Source organism: Equus przewalskii, unplaced genomic scaffold (genome assembly GCF_037783145.1).
Source record: "Equus przewalskii isolate Varuska unplaced genomic scaffold, EquPr2 ChrUn-6, whole genome shotgun sequence".
NCBI classification, from domain to species: Eukaryota; Metazoa; Chordata; class Mammalia; order Perissodactyla; family Equidae; genus Equus; species Equus przewalskii.
In genome coordinates, this window is record NW_027228754.1 from 2,164,326 (window position 1) to 2,176,294 (window position 11,969).

General features: G+C 38.9%; 1 pseudogene; it reads right to left on the reverse strand.

Annotated features, from left to right (window-relative positions):
• Positions 1 to 10,847: 10,847 nt before the first annotated feature.
• Positions 10,848 to 11,671, reverse strand: LOC139081686 (serum amyloid P-component-like; annotated as a pseudogene).
• Between the last annotated feature and the right edge of the window lie 298 nt (positions 11,672 to 11,969).

Below are 11,969 nucleotides of genomic sequence, written 5' to 3' on the forward strand. Positions count from 1 at the left end.
TGTTGGAGTCTGGATGGGGAGTGATTTCTGAAGTGTCATATATAGATTTATTAATTCAACACTTATTAAGCACTCAATATGTCTCAGGCTCTGTTCTAGATGCTGAGTACACAGTGGTAAATATATGCATTCCCTCACCTTGGGGAGCTTGTGTTCTGGTGGTTTTGAGGTTCAGGTCAGGTCCTTGTGTCATAGCCCAATCACAATTGACTCCAGTCAGCACACAGTTGCAGCAAAGCATCTTTGTACATCTCTCTATCTCCACAATCTCTATTCTTTAAAGATAACTCTTTGAAAGGAGAGATCCATTAATAAATTCCAAATAAATTGTGTTTTATAAAGAAACAGCTTGCAAAGGCTGAATACCCTGTGATGTACCCATGCATCAGAGTGTTAGTCCTGAAGTCATTTTATACAAGAGATAGAAAAGAAAAGAGAGCAGGAAATCCAAAACCTGAGGATGCAAAAGAAGTGTCATTTGTTCAGGAAAGAAAGAATGTCAGAACCATGGACACTTATAAAGATTTGGATCTTTGTTACTAAAGCTGTGCCTGGAGAGTAAATATGTGCTCTCTAGCGGGAGCGTGGGGTAGTTAAGGAAATTTGTTCTTGTTAGTTTCTTCTTGACAGGGCTGGGCAGAGGCTGAGGCCCTGTGGAGCTGGTTTTCCACCTCACTACCTGTGGCAGGAGCAGTAGGCTCATGCATCAGTTAGCACTCCGTTGCAGGAAGCAGAAGCCATAAACAGAGATATTTAAAAGAAGTGCTAAGTGTTTAAGAAATTTTGGAGGACTGCAGGAGCAGGCCCCAGCCTGCGACTCTAGAAATGACTCCTAGAGCAAGATTGTTGAACTAGTTTGCCAGGTGTGCTTCTGTCTCTGACAAAATCAGGAGGTGAAAGATTGGGGGCCACTCTGATAGTGATGCAAGGTCCAGAAAGTCACTGATGCTGCTGAGGCAAAGGCCTCTCAGCAGCAACATAGCTAGTGGTGAGACGCTGGAAAACACAGTTTGCTTCCTGCCACTACCACCACAACTCCTGAAACCCATGAAGCTGGTCACTGGCTCCTGGAGTGCTGCTTCAGGAAAACTCAACATTGCCACAACCTTTGTTCACCACCAAGTACCCCCTGTTCTGGCATCTTTTTCCATATAGTTGTTCACGTATCACAATTATGGCTAATGAGAGGTTATATGGATTTCTGCATGGCGTAGGGTGGAAGGCTTCTAGAGGAACTTTTGCTTTTCTGAAAAATAAGATATATATTTCTTGTGCTGTCTCTCCTTCCTGCCTTGAGCCTGAATGTGATGACTAAGCTGCGGAAGTCATTTCGTAACCTCTGAGGTTAGAGCCAACGTATTTTGGAGGGAAATATTAGAAATGCACCACCCTGGATCACCTACTCTGAACTTCTTAGTATGAGAAACAGAAAAATGTTTGTTAGTTTAAGCCACTGTTAGTCTAGAAAGTTCAGATATTGGCAGCTGAAAGCACTTTAAATTTATATAACATCTTTCCCCAACTCTCCCTTTCTTTCTCCTTTTCCTTCTCTTCCCTCTTCCTCCCTCCCTTCCTCCCTTCTTCTTCTCTCTCTCTCTTTATGAGTGCTTTCTTCCGTCAGTCCATGCCTGTGCGATGGGGAAATGGTACCCAAGAGTCCCCACTGACAGAAGATATTGCTGTACCATATTCAGTTTCCACTGGAGGGCATTTGTCTAGTGCAGACATAGCTGAATGGGCCTTTTGTAGCTCACAGCCCTCGTGAAATATATCAGCTGCAATATATCAGCCAGCCCTGACTCCTACAATTGCATTTTTCCAAATGTAAACACTGTACTGCCTCAACTGTGACACTGTTTCTCTGAACATCTATTAGGTTGAACCACTTGAAATTGCTGATAGTTGACAATTTTAACTACAAATAGTAGTAATTTCGTGTGGTGAAACCTAGGATGTATAGTCTGGGAGAGAATTGGAAAACTCTGGGGCCCAAATGAAGCCAATTTATAATCCAATGAGCTACTACCTTTCTCCAGTCAGTGGTTATGTCATCCCAATCTGGTTTCTCTTTCCATGCCAGGACTGGGCATCCCTTCGGGCCATCTAAAAAGTTCAGTCTCACACTCCAAAAGGAACTAACAATTAGCATTTTTAGGCCAAATCTTTCCTTTGTTTTCATCTCAATTCACTCTGAAGCTAAATTGTACCATAGGCTCAAGTAGACTACTACTTATTCTAAGCTCAGGGATTTACACTGAATTTGACTAAGTAAATTGTGGATACAGTGGTGTGGGGTGGAGTATTATTGCATGTGCTTTTATCCAGGAAGATTCCTTAGTGGGTTGCACAGGAGGAGCTCATTGTGGAGCCAGGTTGACCCCTATATAGTAAGTAGAGCCCTCCACAAATGCAGCAGAGGACCAAAAATAGGACTTTGATGTTAATGATTATGACTGTGCTCACTGGGCATTTATCATAGGACATTGAGTACATTCATTGTTTCCTAGGTCTTTATTGGCCCTAGGACAACTAGAAGCATCAGAAATCATCATGGTCTCTGACTCTGATATCTTTTTCCAGTTATATTTCTGGGCTTCTGTGCTGTGCATATCCTTCTACTTTTCGGGTAGGTTTTTAATGGCAGAAATGTTTTCCCCAGTTGAGATTTTTTTCCTCTTTTGCTAGCACTACCAGTTGCAAAAACTGCCCAGGAAGGTTACCAGAAATTTCATTTCAATTAACACCACTGGATTTGCTAAGAAAAACTTACTATTATAACTTATAGACATTCCCAGTGGGAGCTAACACTTCTGAAAAAGGTTTGTCTCTTCTCCAGACAGAGAGATTGAGAGGAAAAGTATAGCATTAACTGGTGGTTAGAGAAAAGTCAAAATTCAGAAGCCGTTGTTTAGTATATTGGTTAATTGTTGACTTTGAGAAATTTGTTCCAGTGACAAAACTCCTTAGGCAGACGTTGTTTTTCTCGGCTTTGTATACCCTGTGCCTAGTATAGGGCCAAGCACATAGTAGTTGTGAAATAAACATAAGTTGATTAGATAAATGAATGAATGAATAAGATGATTATGTGATATCAAGATTCTATTACTATCCTGGAGAACTTCTCCGTGTTTCACAGAAGGGGGGTCTATAAAACAAACACAGCTTTTACTGTTATGAAAAATTGTTGTCAACACACATACCAAAAGTTCCCAATGGGAATATCTGTGCAGTGGAGCTGAGTAATTTACTCATATTATAACTCTCTTCTGCATGAGCCATGACGTAACAGGGAGAAAATGTTCTATTTAGTTTAAAACTTTTAGTATGAACTGATAATCTAAGTCATCCCTTTAGATGATGGTCTTTTGAGATAATTGGATAGTGTTTCCTGTTTTCATCTTCTTTCCCAAATTTTCCAGGGATAGTGACCAAGTGTAGAAAAAGGCGTGTTAGTTAAGAGTCTTCAGTTGCTCTTGATGTCTTTATTCTTTCTCCCATGTGGATCCCATAGAAAGTTTACTGTCTTTTAGTCCACCTGCCTTTGGGCTTCTTTCAGGGTCTAGGGTGACAGAGACTCTCCTTGACCAGACTTTAGTCAGGTTCCCCTAAGCCATCTTCTCAACTAGGCCTTGACATTGGGCTTCAGTGTCCATCCTTGTCAAGCCTGCAGCACCCAGTTTTAGCAATGATCCTTCTAAGTGAATTTAGAAAGAATCCTGCACCCTTGATATCTGATCATGCTTGATATCTGATAAAACTCCTCATCCCCTACCCTTGATATCTATTCACTCTGATCTGCCTTCAGCAAGAATCCTGTCAAGTCAATTTAGCCAGAATCCCTGCTTACCCCTGGTATTCGCTCTTAGTAATTTTCCATCCACTGAGCCCCACCCTGCTCCTTGGTTATTAATCCTACTTGTTCATGCTATATTTGGAATTGAGTCCAGTTGTATACTGAGGTCTCTTCTCCCCTATTGCACTAGTTCCTGAATAAGATCTATTTTTACTGCTTTAACTAATGTCTGGCGCTGAATTTTCTTTGACAGTTATGGTACTCTGGCTCAGATAGGATCAGATTCATCACTGAATCCGAGGGGACCTCTCACCTAGGACCTTAACTGTACAACTTTGAAGACTTTGTCTTCATTCCTGTCTGTCTGATTGAAGGTCCATTGGTGAGTTCAACTCCTGAACCGGTGCTCCCGATGACAGTCCACTGACAGATTTTATTCTACTTGTTTACTAGTCAAATAAGGTGATATTATACCTACTGAATGTTTAAGATTGTATAATAAAATTTGTTATAAAATTATTATAAATAAAATGTATGATGAAAGTTATAAATTCAATCTAAAAACAAATGTACAAGTAAAGATGCAGTAAAAATCAATTGCTTGATATCCATTACTTCATGTAAATCAAGCACAGCAGTAAAACAAAAGACCCCAAGCATTTAACTGTTGTTTTCAGTTTGGCTTTTTTTTTTTTTTTTTTTTGCTGACACTTGCCTAACATGCGTGTGCTATAAAAATAGTTAACAGGGAGGGGCCAGCCCAGTGGTGCAGTGGTTAAGTTCGCAGGTTCTGCTTCTTGGTGGCCTGGGGTTAACCAGTTCGGATCATGGGTGCCGACATGGCACCACTTGGCAAGCCATGCTGCGGTAGGCATCCCACATATAGAGGAAGATGGGCAAGGATGTTAGCTCAGGGCCAGGCTTCCTCTGCAAAAAAGAGGAGGTTTGGCAGCAGTTAGCTCAGGGCTAATCTTCTTCTTCAAAAAAAAAAAGTTAACAGGGAAACAACATGAGATGATACTTTCTTTGTTTAATGATATAATATGTCTGCCTAAAAATAGTTTCCAAAATCTTTTGGGTAAATTACAACCTTATAGTTATGATAAGTCGTAGATATTCATTAAACATTTCAATCATTTCTAAGTAAGATAAACTGCTGAAACATTCATTACTGAACATAAATTTAAGTTCGTATACTTTTGGCTTCTTAATTTTCTATGGTGTAGAGAAGCTAAATATATTTGAATCTGTTAATAAACATATTCTTTTTGCCACATTGAAAACTATGAAGAAGCATGTACCTATAACATTGTGGGATGGAATATTAAAAGAATTTAATAGTCTACCACCAAATGCTGCTATGTGACAGACAATTCACAGTTGTCTGCTTCCTAGTTTTCTCTGTTAAAGAAAGATTACTAATGGTTTAAAAATTATAATCAATCTATGAAAACAAAACTACAAAAAATGATAAGGCAAACAACTTTTTGGGCAAAATATACAAGAAAAGTAGGATGTGTTTTTGATAAGGAAAAGTATGCAGCATGTGTTTTCATTAAGGAAAAAAGAGAGTAAATTTGACCTGAAGTAAAGTGACTGGTTCCAGAATGAGAAAGAGGAAAATATATGAAAAATACCTGAATGGAAATAGAAAGTTGTAGAAGGTTTTGCAGAAAAGTAATTTTATGCGTGGTTAAGCTGGCTAAGATTGAATGAATTTATTTATAAGGTTTTTTTTTTTTTAAATCTCAAAAGTATATTGACACAAAACTAGAATTTGGTTCTCTCTCTAAGATGATAATGTTTTCTTGGATTATCAGTCTATTCTTAATAGACTGTAAAAGATTTTTCTTTACTTTTTAAATAATCCACCTAGGAAGCAAAGGTCCTGTGTCTTATCAGAATAATTTCCTGTGCTTTATGTTAACTTATCTTGACCTTGATTATTTAAGAGTAGCAAGTCTTGTCACTTTTAAGAGCTAAGATTTTTTCTTACACTTTTGACAAATTGCCTTCCCAAAATCAAATCCTAAATGAAATCTTCTTGACTTCGAACTGACTTTGAGATTTCCCAGAGGGCCCCTGGAAAATCTCAAAGGATTTGTTCTCTCACCTTGTAAAAAGAGAGATGTTAAATTCATTTGGTTTATTTGATATGTTGGATTGTATGAAAAGGCATTGTTGAATAAGAAGAGATGTTAACTTTCCATAGGTTATATTTGTATGGGTAAATATTAATATAAATATTTTAAAAATTGTACAAAGTTTCTAGAAATTGGTCAATACCCTCTCTGTCCATGACATGTCCAATGTAACATTATTAACCATAATTATAGTAATTATTTTCAAATGTTATATGTCACAAAAACAACCAAATATTCATGTCAAATGAGCTCTTATCAGATCTTAACAATGGCCATTTTAAGTCTTTTGTCATACCACAGATAGTTTTTGTTTTTCTGATTCTTCCCTGAAAGCATTTGCAATTATCTGCAGGCCAGAATGCTTTGTATTCTCAGAAACCCATGGAAAGGATTATGACAGGCCTTCTGGGCTACAGGCTTCTCATGGCATTGCTTAAGTATCTTGGAGATCATGCCATTGGACTAAGGATTTCCAGAACTCTAATAGAGAAACTGACAGGTTCATAAAACTGTTCACCCAATATCAAGTGGAACAAGAATTAATTACATGGGACTGAATGAATTAGTATAGGATGATTGTGGTTTTGGCTTGGAGCATTGCTTGATTTTTAATGTTCTGTTTTCCAGATACTGTATGAAGAAGCCCTTTCTATTTTCTCTTAAGTTATCTATACTCATACTATTAGTAGATTATGGTTTCATAAACCAAAATGAAACATTTAACTTTAATCCCTGCCTGATCTCTCCAGAGTTTGGAAACCCTTATTGAATATTCTTATTTTCATGGCAAAACAATTATTTGCATAAATTCAATGAGAATCTGTTCTCCTTGCAATAGGACATAATTGGAAACATTGGTTGTATTAACAAGCCTTGGACTGGAATGTCATATTTGAAAATGATGCATAGAATCAGATATGACCCGATAGTATTAAGAAGCTAAGGTTGACTTTATGGAACCAATGCTTACAAAGCCCACTTGGAAAAGTCGGTCTGCTACCTGGCTTATAGGGTTCCCAATCTTACAGGTGAGTAAGGAAGGTCACTCCCTGGTAGGCCCAGAAAACTTAGGGTACTTTGGGGGCTCTTGAGAAGAGAGGAAATCACCACATCTATAGGTAGTGAAGGCAAAATCTGGTGGTGAGTTCTTGGCTTGGCTACCTAGCCCGGAGAGACTTTAAAGATCTAATCTGAGATTCCTATGAAAATTTTGAGCGAAACAAACTCAAAAAGGCTTATGTGGTCAATTATAATTCTTGCTGTATTTATGCAAATAATCAGGCCAAATCTAATCAGACCAGACTTATTTTGTAAACAGCAATCAAATCAGAAATTTTATGTTTCAGTAGAAAACTATAACCTACTCTTTAGGGTTATTAGATTCTAGCCCTGTTCATTGTCTTTGAACCTTCATTATCTACCTGTAAACTGAACTAGATCCTGCTATTTTGCACATTTTTCCAGTCCTTACCATATTCTCATTTCTTATAGTTTCTTCCAATATCTGGCTCCAACTCTCCAAACTAATGCTTGAATTTTTTCTCCCACTCTTCTGACGTGGTACCACTGAGAACTAAAACCTGACTACTCAGATTCTTATTGTCATTAGCTAAAGAAGCCGTATGAGCTGAAGGTGGACACTTTCATGTTCTGTTCTGAGAAATAACCATGACTGTGACATTGATGTCTGTACCATCACTAAAGATATTAAGATTGCAAACTAGGAAATCTTGGATTGCCACTGTCACCCTCACTTCATCATCTAAAGATGCTCCAAACCCCACACCTAGAAATCTTCTCAACTGTTTGCCCACCAAACTCAGAACCTGGGTTTATGGCTATTAATCTTTATTTTTCTTTTATTTTCATAGAAACTCCCCTCATTAAATGCATGACTTCTTGTACCGTTCAATAAACACCCTCTACTACCAAGTCCTAGCAGATGATTCAGCTGGTCCTTAATAAACAAAAGGTGATCAAACAGGAATGGATTTATATTGTTCAAAGGAGAGAGAAATGTCTCTTTTTTCCTTGAATAAGAGGATGGACTGACAAAGATTCTCTCCTTGACCAAACCTTAGTCAGTCTCCTCTAAGCCCTCTTCTCAACTGGACTCTGACCTTATGCTTCAATGTCCATCCTTGTCAGGCCTACATTACCTGATAGTTTTAGCAAGAATCTTGTCGAGTCATTTTAGAGAGAATTCTTCACCTTCAGGGTCTGATCATCCTTGATATCTGATCAAATTCCTCATCCTCCACCCTTGGTATTGATCACCTTGGCCTGCTTTCATTAAGAATCATGTCAAGTCAGTTTAATCAGAATCCCACCCTTTACCCCAAATATTTTAGTAATTTTCCATGCTCTGACCCCCTCCTGCTCCTTGGCTATAAATCCCACTTGTCTATCCTGTATTCAGAATTCTGAGCCAAGTTCTATACTAAGGTCTCTTTTCCTCTATTGCAATAGTTCCCGGAGAAAGTCTATCTTTACTGCTTTAAGTACTATTAGGCACTTGTTTTTCTTTGACAGGAAACTTCTGGGTCTTATCTTCCCCATTTTGAAACAGAGATCACAAATTAAGCTGAATTTATAGGCCCCTCTCCTTAACCACATTGAATCACCAAATTCACTTTGATGGGACAATTTCATGGATGAGGTAGGCAGTGCAGAGAAGCGTGATCAGGACACACACATCTAACTGATTCCCTCCTGTCTCTTCAGTCTGCCTTTATTTTCACACAAACCTTCATGGACAGAAGGGATAAATTTTCTCCAATTCACATGCTGCTTCTTCCCTAATCCAGCCTTTAGTAGGTATCTCAGACTATGTAGGGTTATGTTTCAGTAATAAATTAGCACTGGATTCTCAGTGATTATACATAATATAATACATAACTACTGCAAGCTTTTGGGGTACTTTGTTGTCATCATCACCCCTAGGGATCCAGCCTGATGGAGATACCACGATTTTGTAGCTGCACTAGAATGGATCATGCAGATTTTCCCTATGTGAGGGAGAGTGAACGTGTGGTGGTGTCATGCCTACTCAAATACTTTAGCAAGGAAGTGACACATGACACTTCTCACAGACAATGAATAACAGGACCCCGACTTACTGCAAGAGGGCTTTGAAGTACGGTCTTCTAAGGAGAAGAGTTCAAGATATTGGTGAGCACCAGCGTTATCTACTGCAGTCTTGTTACAGGAAATTTTTATCTGTCCACCAAATCTTTTGTCTTATTAAAGTATACTTTCCCTAGAACAGTATGTCACATAGCTTAGTCCCAGAGATGGAAAGCTGTACAGAGGAGATGTTTTAAAGGATAAACTAAAATGTATTAATTTAAGTTTGTAAAAAATTATCCCCATTATATTCATTAACTAGAATAGGCAGGGTCATGTCTGTCTTCATTTCTAGCATTAAATATGAAATTACAGAAAGATGTGTCATAAACAGAAAATGTATGGTTTTCAGGAGATAGCAAATGGAAGTTAAGATTCCCGTATCAACAAAACGCCTTCATGACAGTCTTGCTCCTCTTACCTATTCTCTCACCACTTGGTGGAGAGGCTCATGGGACCTGACCTGTAAGAAACGCCGGAAGCAGCTCTTCCTTAGCACTTAGGAGATCTTTGTAGGCTCAAAGGGCAACTCTCTATCTAACTTGATCATCTATTTCTGGGATCCTCTGTTTTCATTACATTGTGCTGTGTCTATGTCTATACATTTCATCTGCTCTTATGAGTCGTCACTTTGGTTGTTTCAATTGATTTTCTTTTCTTTTGGTTAAAACTTTGTATTCATCCTGAATTCTATCTTTCTGATCTTCGCTGACTCCTTTCTCTACAAACCAGGGCCAAGGCCCCTGTGCCCTGCTTATCCAAGACTCCCTCAGGTTCAGGATCTTTTGCTCTTTTCTTTTTGGGAAAGGAATTAAGAGAGTTGAAACCCACTCTTACTAAGCACCAACTAAGAGTAGATAGTGTGCTATGTGTTTTCTATAGACAATGACAACAGTAATATTATAAGCAATATACATGTATCATATACTAATATTATTTATCATAATAGATATTATTTATTACATGCCAGTCGGGAGGCTAAATATTTTACATGCAGGTAGTCAAATCCTGCAGGATCCTGTATTCCATGCCAAGACGTTTAGCTTCTATCATAGGTACCTGGCAATCTTATAAAAGTTTTAAGCAAAGGTAACATGATTATTGTTCAACACATAATATTTTCTTGATGACTTTGGACAATGTTATGATGACCAATTATTTTACAATGTTCCAGGGACTACAGGAGGTAAAGAAAATTTGCCTTAGACCATGTGGCCCCAGATAGCTCTGCTCTCCTAGTTGTCAGGCTTGCATTTTATTAGAACAGGTCTGGAATGTTCCATAGAATAAGAAGGAGCAATAGCTCTTAATGAGTAGAGCAATGCCAGACCTGTTCTACATTTCTGTTTCTATTACCTGTGAGCTGGAAATCCAATTTAGCAGGCCCTCACTTAAATTCCATAGAAGTAACTAGTTGTGAATAAAATGATAAACTCCACTAAGTGGAAAGTCTAAAAGCTTCTCCTACTAATCAAGTGTTAAACGTTTTACTTTTTTTCCTTAAAACAAGTTTTGTTTTTAATATATACTGGTTGTTCCTCATTTTTTGAATATTAGTAAAACTCAAAACTATGACCCCCAAATGAAAGGAGTTTTGGACTGTGAAAAATACTGAACAAATGGCAGGAAGCATTGTGCTTTTAGGGTAAATTAAGCAGTTCAATAGATAGGAAATTCAAAGAAACGAGCAATAGCCCTAGGGCATGAAGTCTCACTGTCTTTAGAGCTGGTCTTTCCTGTCTGTGACTGTCCTTCTCACTGTTTTTGTCAGGTTGGAGAGAATTTCAACTCCACTTCTGGAGCTTCGTGAGCACATAATCCTGCATCTCATAGTTCAATGCCTGCCAGTTCGGATGTTGGGTTTGATATAGATGCACTGAAATACAAACTAATCTCTTCTGGGGACAGCACTGAATCCCAGATGTGCAAATTCCCAATCTCTTCCACAAGGACTGGCTCTTATCAAATCTTCCTCCATAGGAATGCTGCTCCTGCCCCAGTACAGTCTTGGGATGAGCTCCACAGAGTAACCCCACCTCAGCCCTCTTGTCACCAAAGGCTTAGCATTGACCCAAAGCTCGGCAAAGCCTGAGAAGGACTCCTAATTGGCACAGCTATGCACCAGGGTGGGGAACTCTTCGTAGACCTTGGAGAAAATCTTGTCACCCTCAATGATAACGTTGTCTCTCCAATTCTGGGCTTAAAAATGATCATCTCATTGCTCTTGGCATGGATGCTGTAGAAGAGGCTGTGGGCATGGAGAGGTCAGTGTAAGCACAAAGGCACACAGTGAAGTTCTGCAGAGGTTTCTCCAGCTGTGATCAAGTTCGCATGAGCATTACTAGATCCTTTAGGAAAAATAAACACCTTCCCACTAATGTCTGTGAAGGAAAGAAAGGAATAAAATAATCTTCACCTAAAATATGAACAGGAAAAGTCACAAATTCAACCTTGTATTCAGCAGCTTCTTGTCTTTCCTTTCCATGGTCTATCCCATCTCCACCTCCCCTACCACACATACACATATACCCTTGACCTTCCAGCTTGTCTGAACAAAGGCTTCTGGGAGACTGGTGAGGACAGAGACCCAATGCTACAGCTTGTCCATGTTCTCAGCAGCAGTGACCAGGATGAGGGTACAGATCGCACAGTGGTTATTTATCCAGCTTCTGACTCACTTGCATAGAGATTCACATTGTTAGACCTCAAGCTATTCAGGATTTATATGCCTATGAGTAAGAGTGGGGGATAGAGAGCACCAATAATGTGTGAGCAATTTTGTAGGCCTGCTACCTGGTGCCGACAATCAGAACTACAGATCAGGAAGGAAGGTTGGGGCCCTGGGCTGGGAAATCAATGGGAGTTATTTATTAGATACAAGGGAAGCCAGAGCTCCAACCCTATGA